At 35.1% G+C, this 14594-nt stretch overlaps 1 protein-coding gene across 2 annotated transcripts in view; it reads left to right on the top strand.

Annotated features, from left to right (window-relative positions):
- Positions 1–5222: 5222 nt before the first annotated feature.
- Positions 5223–14594, top strand: part of LOC149477831 (octopamine receptor beta-1R-like) — a 60797-nt gene continuing 51425 nt past the window's right edge. For both annotated transcript variants that reach the window (XM_089709781.1, XM_089709782.1), the window contains exon 1: positions 5223–5365. The gene's annotated coding sequence lies outside the window, so the exon portion shown is untranslated. The remainder of the gene's footprint in view (positions 5366–14594) is intronic.

The following is a 14594-nucleotide window of genomic DNA, read 5'->3' as shown; positions in this document are numbered from 1 at the left end:
TTTGTTTTATTTGAGTGATGTGTGTAGTTGTTATATATGGAAAGCTTAGTAAAAAAAGAGCGTGTGTGCCGAGCACACGTGTCAGAAGTGAAATTTCTTTGGCAAGATTCAAAGATACCAATATCGTCGCCTTTCTTCATGACGTGACGGTATTGCCATGACGCGACCTTGAAATTTTACTTTCAAGGCGTCTAAAGTAGTTTCACTTCAAAATATACGTATTTAGGTAGGATGGATATACATAAATATTGCAAAGATAAGTTAAAAATGTTGTCTAAAAAATATAGTTTTAAAACCTACCTACTTAACCTACATATTTTATAAGCTTATTTTACAAGCTACATTATTGCTGTTCCGTTCAAAACTGTCTCTATTGACTTTCTAATGACCTACTAACGTAATAATATATTAAATGCATCCCATACCCCACAAGGACAGTGGAGTCCCTTGTCCCCTAGTGGGGTAAGGGGCAGATGCATCATGCATACATCTGGTTCACTGATCGATTTTTCTTTAAGGACAAGTAGGTGATCGGCGATCTGTGTCCTGCCAGACCGAGACATTTTTTTTTCTTCGTCTCCACAGGGAGTCGAACCCAGTACACCTCGGTTCTACGCTCACGCGTCAACCACTGTACCAAGGAGGCGGCCACAAGGACAGGGGACATTTTAATTTCGACAGTATCCCATCCTTTCTGTGTTAGTGTTCCCTGGGGACGCTTTACGTCATCCAAAGTTTGTAGACACCAACAAATTAGATTACTATGAACTAGTGATGTGACGTGGCTTCGTATGCCAATTAGCTGTGACAATTTGTTTTAGTTTTGGTTCTAAAATAATAGCATTATTTAAAAGGATACGATTTAACAAGTGTATATGAGTTGTTTTGTATGGTAGAGGTCCAAAATATACCCTGACGTTTCGCACACTTGACAGCGTGCCGTGGGGATAATAGTATCTACATATACTAATATTATAAAGAGGAAAGGTTTGTATGTATGTATGGTTTTCACGCATAAACTACTGGACCGATTTTGATGAAATTTGGCACAGATAATCTTTAGACCCTGAGAAAGAACATAGGCTACCTTTTATTGCGAAATATGTACCACCACGGGCGAAGCCGGGGCGGACCGCTAGTAATGAATAAATCGCGTTTAAAATCCGTAAAAATCTTTAATTTCAAAATGTATACCTAAAACTCGCGCAAAATGAATTTAATCATTAAGAACATTCACATTTATTTATTTATTGAAACACACATGTAAATTTTTTACAGTTTCCACAATTTTCCACAGTACAGAACACAACATTCAGAGGTACGTTAGCAATTTGAAACAATTCAGTAAATTTCCCCATTACTGGGTTATCCTGTAGGTATAGGTATATTATGTATCTAGAGGATAGCAATAATAGTTTTAATACTTGAAATTAACTAATAAGTATGAGATATTTTTAAAGTTGGACAATAATAATTATTTTGGTAATGATGTCTTTCTGTTGCAATATGACATAATGCGGTGTAAAATTATTGATTGTTTTCTAGTAAAAGATAAGCGACTGCAGCGTAAACAATACAACTGCACAATGTGTTTATCTAACTAGCTTTATGGCCGCGGCTTTGTCTGTATAAATCTAGCTCTTTTATCAACACAACATAAAGTCGTCTACTTTAATCTGCAATGTAAAAGTTGTTCCTATTAGATATATCTAAAAAGCTCTTTTGATTTTGATTTTTAACAGGTAGGAATATTTTTTAACTATGATTTTACGTGTAAAAAATTATAATCCATACTAATATTATAAAATAATGCGAAAGTAACTCTGTCTGTCTGTCTGTTACTCAATCACGCCTTAACTACTGAACCAATTTGCATGAAATTTGGTATAGAGATATTTTGATATCCGAGAAAGGACATAGGCTACTTTTTATCCCGGGAAATAGGATAGGTTTTATCCCGGAAATCCCACGGGAACGGGAACTATGCGGGTTTTTCTTTGACTGCGCGGGCGAAGCTGCGGGTGGAAAGCTAGTTATCTATAATTCATTTATTATACAATTTAACACTGCCTATAAGAAAAATTTAACGCTTTTCCTGTTTGCTATACCCGAGAAAGCCTTTACGACAATTGATACATACTTATCTCCTTACCTTTCGACCTTTTAATGTATATATCATATATCAGTTTTATAAATACCTGAAATTTATTAAATACCTGAAATTTATTACCTACCATGATATACCCACAACCTATTCTGTATTGTAGTTTTAAAAATACCTGAATCCTCTTCAAATTTCATATAACTCCAGAAATATCCATATCAATGAATACATATTTCATAAAATGCAGCCCACGTACTCGTGAACATAAATAGGCAAGCCCATACAATAAAATGCAATTTCCCTAGAGGTTATCAGTATGTGAATAGATACATTATTGAGTAATATTACTCATATCTCGGAATATTAAAATACGAAACGTGCACAATGTTATGTCCTAGTTATAGTACATTTTATCAAATCGAATTACTAGGAATTCTGATCATATTGCATTCATATGAATTTTGATTAACCGAGCGTAGAGAATATTATAGTTTATTATAATGTTTATACATGCACTATCTAATCAATTATTTTCATTCATTTCATTTTATACTAGTAGGTAATCATTATCATCATCAGCCCATATACATTCCCACTGCTGGGACACGGGCCTCCTATGAGGGCTGCATCGCTAGTAGGTAATATGAAAAAAAAAAACAATCGCGAACAGTTTTGATAAAATTGACATTGAATGAAAAAAATCTCTAAAGAAAAACTGTTGTATCTTAAACGCTAGGAAGCATGTTCGCTACGAATCTTACGAATTAAAAAAAATATATTAGAAGTTTCTTGTAGAATGTAGTGTCGTCCTTCTATTTTTAGTGCTATCTATTTTCTAGTAATACAGGATTAAAAACTGGTTTCAAAAGTGCAAAAAATCAAGTCATAAAAAGCTAATTAGTATTATCAATACGTAACACACATTTGATACAAAAGAAAAGAATAAAAAAAGACGTGTGGCACTCGGGGACTGCCGCGGTAAAGCTATTTATTACATAGCATGCCTTCAAGCGACACCTCCGTGCCCGTCGGAGTGGGGAGCGTGAGGTTTTTTTCGTTACGGAATTTCTGGATTCGGTCCCCGCGCTCAAGGCCCGCGATAGAAGCTATGCAATAGCTAAAAAAGTAACACACATTTGATACAAAAGAAAAGAATAAAAAGATTATGAATAAACAACTATCAGGTAACAATAAAGCGAAATTGAACACAAAAAACATTCATGTTAAAAAAGTTCTTAATTATATTTATAAGTACTTACCAATATGATCTTTGCTACAATCAAAATCCTACCAATTAACACGTTGCAAGCTGATCCGCTGTCAAATTGGTTCAGCTTAAAATAGCATCGAAACGGTCAGAATTAATAATGCATGGGCCATCGATCGTTAACACGCTGGCTATGGGATACTGAACAATATTGGTTTTAAAGGTATATTGCATACAGGTGACTTAATATAAGTTTATTTTATTGAAGGTTTTACTAGCTTGTGAATTGTGATGAAAATGAACTGTGTTGAGCTGTTTTTTTGGGGGCGGAAAATTTTAGATGGTCGAATGTAAATTCATCTTATAGTGAGTGTAGTGTTTTCTATTTTCTGTCCAGTTGATAAATATTTCAATTCTTCATAATTAAAAAGTAGTGACGCTTATAATATCTATGAAGGATATACGTATATATGGGAAATAGGTATCTACATTCTACATCTCATTACCCGCTAATCTTGACGTATACGAAGATATAAACCCAATTAATATTGTAAATAATTTCGTATTTTAGACGCATAGTGTAGAATTTAATTTATAGATCATTTCTAATATACATATGTAGAACAATTAATCAAGTATATAGGCACATAAAACATAATCTCTTGTGTTTTGGTTCCGTAGCACAAACAAGAACATGTCTACGTCGTAGCAAATCGTAGCGTCGTAACAGTAAAATCAGTAGAGCAACTCAGCCTTCAGAAAATTCGTGTTGTATAGTAGAAAATTAACGCAAAATCATGTTTCATTCACTTGACTGTTACAAGAATTTATCGATGGTCATTTTTTTTAAACTACCACCGATTCGAAATGGCGCATATATATAAAGAAATCGAAAATAAATTGAACATTGGATTTATATAAAAAATACAACTAAATGTTTAAAATCCATATGAAACTAATAAATAAGAAAGAGTAATCTAAATAATTTTAAGTTCAACTTCAACCCACCCGGATAAATAGGTAGAGTCAATTTAACAGAGACTAATTAAATTTTACTCTACAGCGTAAATATTCCAAATTGGATGCTCTATGTACATTACATTAAAGACTCCAGCAGTCTGTATAGCTGCATTTTGTATTGTAATTTAAAAACATTTATAATTAATCTTAAAATTCGACTACAGTGCAATTATTTAAAACAAGCAATTGATTATAAAAATAAATTTAATTCTAATACATTTACTTAATCGACTAAAGCTCTACCTTCCAGGCTAGAAAAATTTAAATTCTCAAAAATCTAACAAAAATTTGAAATAAATCCAGTCAAATAAAGTTCGGCCTTTCGCACACTAATTAGCCTGCCCTCTAACTAAAAAAGTACTTAAGCGCGCCAAAATTCAACTGCATTGCAATCAATTCAATCCATGTTATAATAAATTTAAAATTCATCAATAGAAAAACCATTAATACTCAATACATTTTGTAATGTAGAGCGCAATTTACATGAGTAAATCTCAAAATTCAACTAACATAGGTATATCCCAACAATTCAATCTATCTACATTAAACTATCTACCTGTTTCAAATATATTTATTTGAAATTCATTTATAAAAAAAAACATATCATTACAATTGATGCAATTTGCATGTCATGTTTTAAAAAGCATTTAGTAGCTAAAATCTCTCTAACTAGATACATCGCATCTATGTATTCAATTCAACAGACTATATTTTACAAAAAAAAGGCCTTCAATAGTATTGCATGCCCTATACCAAAATACAAAAAAGTACAGCTTTCAGGCGCCCATGCAATTAGCATGCTAACTAAAAAACATCAAAATCCCTTGCACGATGGAAGCTCGCGAACCTGCGCTCAAGATGGCGCAGTCCCGCCGAGCGCTGATCGCTGTCGCACGTGTGTTGGCGGCAAAATACCTGTCAGTTACGCGAATAATCTGTGCTTTGACAGTGCGAAGTTTGAGTGCTTTATTTTTTTTTGTGTGCGAACTCTTTGGATTTTTACGTATTTTTTTTATTGCTAGTTTAAAAATGTGGTAAGTTGTATTCACAGGTTGTATTTATTTTAATAATTATAAATTATATTTTTTAAAGATTAAAATTAGATTAATTCTAATTCTTAGATAGTATATAATATACATTTAATTTTGATTGAATTAAACCTAGTCCAATATTTAATACATAAATAAGTCATGTGCAAAAATCCGTTACCATTCAACAGATAGGCAATAAAAAATGTATTTACCTATTTAAATATTAAAAATTCTACCTATAATATATTATTATAGAGTTTTTATAATATTATTATTAGTAATAATAAGTAATAGTAATAGAAAGTAAAAATATTTTCATTGATAATATGAAATCAAAAATACAAAGTTTACAGTTATCGTGGCTAAAATTTATTAATACTCAAAATCTCTCAAACTTAATAATAGATTGACTATAAATAAGATCTCGTCTATTGTAATCGTATCCATTCAAGTTCGACAGAGGGCAATAGATCAGGCTTTATATATTACTAGCGTTCCGCCCGGCTTCGCCCGTGGTATATTATTTCTTATATTCTCTCCATAAGAACCTCGTACTTCAAGGAATATAATAAAAAAAGAATTACCGAAATCGGTACACCCGTTCACGCGTGATGCCGTGACCAAGGAAAACGGGTTTCATTTTTATATATAGGTATATAGATATCAAATGCTTACTTGTTGCTTACTAGTGGGACTTTTACTGGAGCTAAATATATCAATTTTAAAACTGAATAGTTTTTTTTTTATTAATAGTCTACTTCGAAATTATATAAACCTATTGTATATAGCGCAATTGAATCAAAAGCCTAGACTTTTAATGAAACGACTTATTTCAACAGTTGGATGCGATATTTAATATGTGTATACTGTATAATGTTCTGTTTTTATTTTTATATTTGATAGGTTTCCAAGCTATTTGACGAAAAAAACCCTCCAAGAGGATAGTAATTACTTATATTCAGAAGTATATCGGGTATTTCATTAAAAATATTTATTTTTCAGCTTCTATTCATATTATTACTATCTGTGTTTCTGTCAATTCAAAGTCAATTATTCTCATCGACTACAGCTATAGCATTTTACATGAAAATGTACTTGAAACCTTATCTAATTAAAAATCCATTTATACTTAACAAGGTTTTACCACATTACATGAGATACATACCACGATCAACTTTTGAAAATCATTGAGGTAACCCATACCGGTAGTAAAAACATAGCGCGCATACGCCTACACATGACAAAAGCTTTTTGATTTAATTATTAATTATAGGTTACATTAGCAACTGTATTGTAAGCCATTTCGTATGTGTGTTGACGATACACACGTAACTTATTTCTATATACGGTGAAACCTTAGACAAAAGAGCTTTCAAGGAAATACATTTTATGTCCGTACCACCAGTGTTACTAGTGCTTATCCGAGATATATTATCACTTAATATGGCTCACCTGCTCCTTTGTTTGCTATTCTATAAAAAGCCTGTTCTAGAAAAGAATATATAAAAATACCGTTCCACTAGTTAGGAAAGTAATCAAGACAGACGCATCACGCGTGGGTGTCGAACGAAGCCACAGTTTTTTTTATTAATTATAAAAGTCCTATCTGGTAGAGCGGTAGGAATAAATAATTGATAGATCCTGGGTTCGATCGTTGATAGACTCTATCTGGTAGAGTATATGACAATCTCTTATTTGACTTTATAGATTATCAGTTACAAATATTATCTGGTTCAGTGGTGAGAATAAATAATTAATACATGATGGGTTCGATTGTTGATAGAGTCAATAATATCTCTATATGGTAGAGCACAGACAGATCTCTTATTTGACTTTATAGATAATCAGTTACAAATATTATCTGGTTCAGTGGTGAGAATAAATAATTAATAGATCCTGGGTTCGATAGTTTAAAGAGTCAATAATAACTCTATCTGGTAGAGCATACAAATATCTCTTATTATCTTTATACTACGTTTTAAAAGGCTCATTTTCACAGAATACTCTATTTATAAGAAACGCACTAAGCTTTCTACAAATTTGCTAACGGTTACATTTTAATAGAACAACCTATTTATACAATCATTTATAGCTTTTTATAATATACTAGCTACGCCCCGCAGTTTTATCCGAATTGCTCCGCTCCTGTTTCTCTTAACGTGATAATATATAACCTATAGCCTTCCTTGATAAATGGGCTATCTAAGACCGAAAGAATTTTTCAAATCGGACAAGTAGTTCTTGAGATTAGCGCGTTCAAACAAACACTTCAGCTTTGTAATATATTAGTATACCTAGATAAGTATAGATTCTAACAGTGATAAATGTCTGAGTTGAAAAACGTATGTGAATAGTTTTAAACAATTACCATACTACGAGTCCTATTTGTAAAGAATATGACATATATATAACGTTTTACTACAATGAAAATATGATTGCATATAATATCAATTTTCTAGTCACGTAAAATCCCGAGCCTTCAGAATTGAAACCGAACGGTTTGGGGACAAACAAGAATGAATAAACTCAAATCAAATATTTGTAAATTCAAATAGATTTCTTTTCAAAGCGCTTTTGAATTGTCAATTCACCATTTAGGGGTTTTCTATCGGTGACTATTTTTATAACGAAACTAGCGGTCCGCCCCGGATTCGCCCGCGGTACATATGAAAAATAGATGTTGGCCTATTCTCAGACTTACCCGATATGCACAGAAAATTTCATGAGAATCGGTCCACCCGTTTCGGAGGAGTATGCAGACTAACATTGTGACACGAGAATTTTATATATAAGATAATAACGATTTTTTATAACTGTCATTACATACGTCCTTAGTTACATCGGTTTTTCTTCATAATATATTCACTAATATTAGAATTATCGAGTTAGAGGTAGGGTTGATATATTATTAAGTTATCTTTATAAATATAACCACCTATTAATAATGTATTGTAAGGGGGAAGGGGTGAAGGGTGACAGAGAATGCAGATTGATACTACAGTATTTATTGAGTGAACGTATTATACTACAGAGTACTGACAATTGTGACTGTGATGCGCGCCGTGCTATCAAGGTGAATCCCAACAGGGGTGGAAGTTCACTGTAATAGCAACGGGAATATCTGGGTACTTGACACTAAGACGTCTCAACAAAGGTGAAAGCGTATAGCGTGCGTGTATCCAGGCCCTAACCGGACGGAACGGAACGACAAATATTTGTATGCGGCCGAAGGTTACTATTCTTAGTGAGATAAACGATAGCGAGATCTAAATATCGTGATACGACAGCTGGTGCCATCTAGTTGTGAGTTCGGTTAACTTGCGTACATTGTGTTACAGATTCTCCCCCTCTGTCCATGAAGTCGACCCGACGAGTAGGACAGGAACAGGAATGTAGCTTTTATTGACGATTCTAGAAGCCTTGGTCGTTATAACTTTAGCGTCTGTGGTTTGCTTCTTAGTGGGTTCTGGCACTACGGCATCTTCAGAACGATATCTCGTTAAAGCCGAGGCATGATACACACCAACAGGTGTATTGGAATCGGTGCTTGCTAATCCAAAGGAGTGTTCAGTTTCACTCTCCCCCTGCACCAAAACTGCACCCAAAGCGTAGCTACTAGCGTCAGTTTTAATTGTATACGGTACGATTCGGTTTCCATTGCCAACAGGCATTTTCTTGGTCAGACGAGTAAGTGGTTCGGCAATCTTAGCGAAAGCAGGAATGAACCTTCTGTACCATGAACACATTCGTACAAAACTTAATAAGTGCTTCAAGTTTTTGACGGGCCTACTATTAGGCGTAAATATGTCAAGAAGCTTGTTAAGGTAAATTTTAATGTCTTTGACATCGATTGATTATAGATGACTGATTAATATCTCTGACTTCGATCGATTATAGATGAGGTGTTAGGGAAGAGATTACTCTCAAATTCACTTAACTCGCAGTCCTCATCATAACTCTTGAGACTAGTCATTGCATCTTCGTAGAGTGCATCTAAAAATGCGGAAGATCCGCCAGGGGACTCATCAAAGCGTCTCTTCCTGGGAGGAGGCGTCGGAATGGCTACCTTTATCAAAGGACCATAAGGGCGTGGCATACAGTCTTCGGTGTTACTTTCTTCAGGTAACGAGGGCGACAAGGAGATGTCGTCAGATGTGACTGTTGCAAGCTCGACGTTCCCAAACTTGACAAAACTCTCTGGGTAGAGTTCAAATTCTTGTGATGGATCTTCAAGAAAGTGCCATGTGCACTGCGGCAAGTTCATCACAATGTGAGCATCTTGTATAAATCCAACTCCAAGTAGGGTTTTATTCCTACGCGACTCAGGTAAAACCAACAGGGTTGTGAGGATTGTGCGATCGTTAATTTTTATTGGAGCCTGTGTTACTAAAACGTTTTGTCGTTTATGGACACCATCAGCCAACGTTATTCCGACTCCTAACTCCTTGAACACATATCCTTTCCTTCTGAGCTCGCAATACAACGCGTAGGACGCTATACTGGATTTGGCACAGCTATCAAGAAAGACAGCACCGGTAATTCCATCAATGTCGACATATACTACTGGCCGATCCCTGGTGTCAGCGGAAGTAGATATGGCGCAGAAACCAACATTCAGGTCGGGGCGCTGAGTTTTACTGGCGTGGCACGTCGGACAGTTGCTTCGCACTACTCCAGGAGCACCACAGCCGTAACAACTGAATTTGGGTGTCGATGGTGAAGGGAACTGGGTAACTGCTTCTTTAGCTTCAGTTTTCGTACCTTTTTGCGGTACATTATCCCTGTCCCTTCGGGCACTTAACTTCTTACAGTTCTCTGTAGAATGGCCAAAATTCTTGCAGAATCTGCATTTCATTTTACGTGTGGGGACTAGTCGGGCATCTAACTTGTGTTCAGTAGGCTTAACTTCATTTGAACGAGAAACACCGACTTTCTCCTCAAGGACATGTTCAACCGCTTGAGCCGCCTTTAAAAGCTGGTTGAAGTTCCTGACGTCAGCTCGAGGAATCTTTTCACGAATATCAAGGCGTAGCAAATGATAAATCATATCTAACTGCTGAGTTTCTGGATGGCCTGGACTAGGTAATTGAGAAAAGAGCAGTCGCTTGCGTCGTACAAAATCCTCAGTCAGTACTCCTGAGAGCTGTTTCTCTTGCATTATGTCGGAGTACAGCAGATAAGGCTCACGAGTTGGCGCGAAGTTTTCGCGCAGGCGGGTTTCAAAGTCTGACCACGAAGTCACATCCTCCTTTACTCCTAACCACCAGACTCCTGCTTCACCCTTAAGCAGCAAGGGGAGTTCGTCCAGAGCAGTCTTGTCACCCATATCAGCGGAACGCTTAAAAATATTTATAGCAGACAGGAAGGCTTCAACTACTTCGGCATCCTTTACGCCATCATAATGGTAATTGCAATTTGTAAAAGACCCTTTTCTACCAGGCTGCGCGCCGGGAATCCTTTCCAAAAGCTGCTGAAATTGTTCTGGAGATAACATCTTCACAGATTTTTTCTGTACTTTAACCGTTGTAAGCCGTCCGGAGCGTGTGACGTAAGTAGGTTGGTTAAGTTTGGATGATTTTGTTATCTCAAACCCTCTTCCACTCATTAATTAATAATGTAGGTCGTCTTTCGTAGGCGTCGTAGCGCAGGCGAACGTTGTCTCGTAGATGCTCTACAGATCTCGTAGCACGTCGTAGCACGGTGACGTCACGTCGACAGGCCTCACGTCAGGGCGCCAGTTGTAAGGGGAGGGGGTGAAGGGTGACAGAGAATGCAGATTGATACTACAGTATTTATTGAGTAAACGTAACTACAGACTATTGACAATTGTGATGCGCGCCGTGCTATCAAGGTGAATCCCAACAGGGGTGGAAGTTCACTGTAATAGCAACGGGAATATCTGGGTACTTGACACTAAAACGTCTCAACAAAGGTGAAAGCGTATAGCGTGCGTGTATCCAGGCCCTAACCGGAACGGAACCGAACGGGACGGAACGACAAATATTTGTATGCGGCCGAAGGTCACTATTCTTAGTGAGATAAACGATAGCGAGATCTAAATATCGTGATACGACAGCTGGCGCCATCTAGTTGTGAGTGCGGTCAACTTGCATACATTGTGTTACAGTATGTATATAAAAAAAATGAATCGCTAAATGTGTAGAGCACAAAACTCGAGAACGGCTGAACCGATTTCGTTAATTCTTTTTTTATAATATTTCTTGAAGTACGAGGTTGGTTCTTATGGAGAGAAAACGCATGTACCTCGGGCGAAGCCAGGGCAGACTGCTAGTCACTACATAGTATAAAACAAAGTCGCTTTCCCTGTCCCTATGTCCCTATGTCCCTATGTCCCTTTGTACGCTTAAATCTTTGAAACTACGCAACGGATTTTGATGCGGTTTTTTTTAATAGATAGAGTGATTCAAGAGGAAGGTTTATATGTATAATAAGATCCATTAAGTAGTGGAGAAGTACTGTTATTTTTGAGGTTTCTAATGTGATGTCGTAAAAAATTACATTTATTCCGCTTACATTGCAAACGCAGGCTGAACCCTACGAGTTTTATCAAAATAATGTACTAAGTATTATACACATTGAAAAGGTCTACAGAAAAGTCCGCGATGGTATATGTCTATCTCTTATGGATAACCCACAATAACTTTTTTTTTGTCATTTACTTTTTACGACAAATAATGGCTAATTTTCGAAGCGATTTTAACCAATACAGCATTAATCCTTAACCAATTAAATACCATGGATACATTGTTCATTTAATATAGATCTATATGGCCCTTTACACCGTATGATTTAAGTGAATATTTTCGAAGATATTACAGATTTAAAAATTGCAGGACGTAGCGTTTGCGGCCGCTCGGCTATGTATTTTATACCCGTGCGATGCTGGAGGCCGGAGCGGGCCGCTATATTTTTATACCTATACAACGTTCACAATTTTTCTGTATAGTAGGTATTTAGTATCAGCATTGCACCCGTGCGAAGCCGGGGCGGGTCGCTAGTTTATAATAAAATAATGAGATACACCGAGTTATTGCACATTTTAGACATATTTTAATAAAAATGTTAACGAGATATCGCATACGGAACCATCACAATGTAAGCATGCTTAAACGGTTTCAAGATTTATAATAGCAGATAAAACAGTATAATTCCCGTAAATTGCTTGTTTATTCACAACACATAATATGTTAGTTATTTATTTCCCTGTACCTCACGATAAATCGCAACCCGCCTTAATTAAGAGGCCTTTTTGTTTAGTTAACGGTCGGTTAATAATTAATTAAATTTATACATTATTTCGGTTTTATTATATTTACTTGAGGGTTTAATGAATTGTTTTTATTAAGTTCTAATAAGTTTTTACTTGTATTAACCCGATGTTTTTAAACATAAAACATAATTATTATATGTTTTGATATACAGGCTGTCCCACTTTTGGTATACTAAGCTCAAAGAAGGTTATAGTTTTGCATACGCTGAGTACGTAAAAAATACTTATTAAATTCCGAACGCAGTTTTTTTTCAAATAGATGAATTCTTAAAACTCTTATGTGTACACCAATAACAGGCTGCGCGAAGCTAGAGAAGAAAACATGGATTTTCAGGAAAAATTAAGCAAACAATTTTTGATGTAATTTTTTTTGTATTTTTTTCGTGATCAGTGTATGCAAAACTACAAGTCCCTTCGCGCTTAGTATACCAATAGCGGGACACCCTGTATATTGTTAAGTTTAGCCATGTTATAAAAACGTCTATGAAGTCTCATCTCTAAAATCCAATACTTGTTTGTTTGTGGTATTTTAATAGGTAAGAAATTATAATTAATATCGAATTTAATTACGCTTTCACAAGAGATTCTTAATTCACCTGTAGGTAGGACTTTTAATATAGGTACATCGCTCGTTTCAAATTTATATGCAATTTATAAATCTGAAGATTTTCTTCGTGGGAAAACAGCTGTGTCGACTTTCACGTCTTAAGTTTTATTTTATTCATATTCATTGCATTCTAGAATTACATAGATTAGTAACCTAGTACTAGGTAATAAGAATTGTTATTTTGAATTATATGAACATAACACACACGTTAATGTTGTTTTTTTTGTTTTATAGCATATTTTTAAAAGCAAACAAGTGTCTTACCAGCACTTCTAATGTAACGATCCATTAAAATTTTACGATTCAAGTACTGGAAATTTTTTCGAGTTTGTATGCAAAGTTTTTTAGTACGTGCGCTCATGAAATATCAGTATTGTACATTGTTAATCCTGTGCCTAAATTAAATTACCCTTGTAAATTTTCCGCTCGTAAAAATTCTTTTTCCGAAGAGATTTGGTAATTACACAAGATAATTTTTTAACCCAGATATTCGTCATAATTTTATCTGTATGAAATATTGTGTCACTAGCTTTTCACCCGCGGCTTCGCTCGCGTTTTCAAAGAAAGACCCGCATAGTTCCCGTTCCCGTGGGATTTCCGGGATAAATCTTATATGTTAATCCATGTTACTCTCTATGTATGTGCTAAATTTCATTGTAATCGGTTCAGTAGTATTTGCGTGAAAGAGTAACAAACATTCATACACATACATCCATCCTCACAAACTTTCGCATATAATATTAAATAGAAATAGGATGGGATTGTGTCATATAAAGACGAAGATATATATTATATATTTTGTAAGAAAAAGATTAAGATGTACCTTTTTGTTACAATACTCTTTATGTCTTGTTGAGATGTTAATCCGAGATCATGTGAGTAAAGTTTTTCTCGTCTGGTCTCTTTTGTATTTTATTTATAGGCTATTTTTTGAGACAGGTAACATTTTTGGTATGTTAAATATAGATTTTAATCTTATACATATCGAGATATTTGCTTTACTTACGTACCTACTCTATAGATAGTTTTATATAATACTAGCTGTGCCCCGCGGAAAGCAATGTATATCTTTATTTATCGATTTACATAAACTATTTTTTATTTTGGGTCAATCCGAATAAAGCCGGCAATACATAAATTTTTAATAATATAAATCCGGAAGTAAATGTATCTGTATGTCTCTTCTTCACGCTCTAACTGTTTAACCGATTTTAATAAAACTTCGTACAACGATAGTTTGAGACCTGAGAAAGGACATAGATTTTTATCGGGCTTTTCCTTTAACCGCGAATTATATAATCGTCTACATAATACATGTAGAAGAGGGTTGTTAA

The sequence above is a fragment of the Colias philodice genome, chromosome 23, assembly GCF_061535455.1.
Source record: "Colias philodice isolate Cphi_HAF_F1 chromosome 23, ilColPhil1 Martin Lab GWU primary, whole genome shotgun sequence".
NCBI classification, from domain to species: Eukaryota; Metazoa; Arthropoda; class Insecta; order Lepidoptera; family Pieridae; genus Colias; species Colias philodice.
This window is presented reverse-complemented; position numbering and strand designations above follow the sequence as displayed.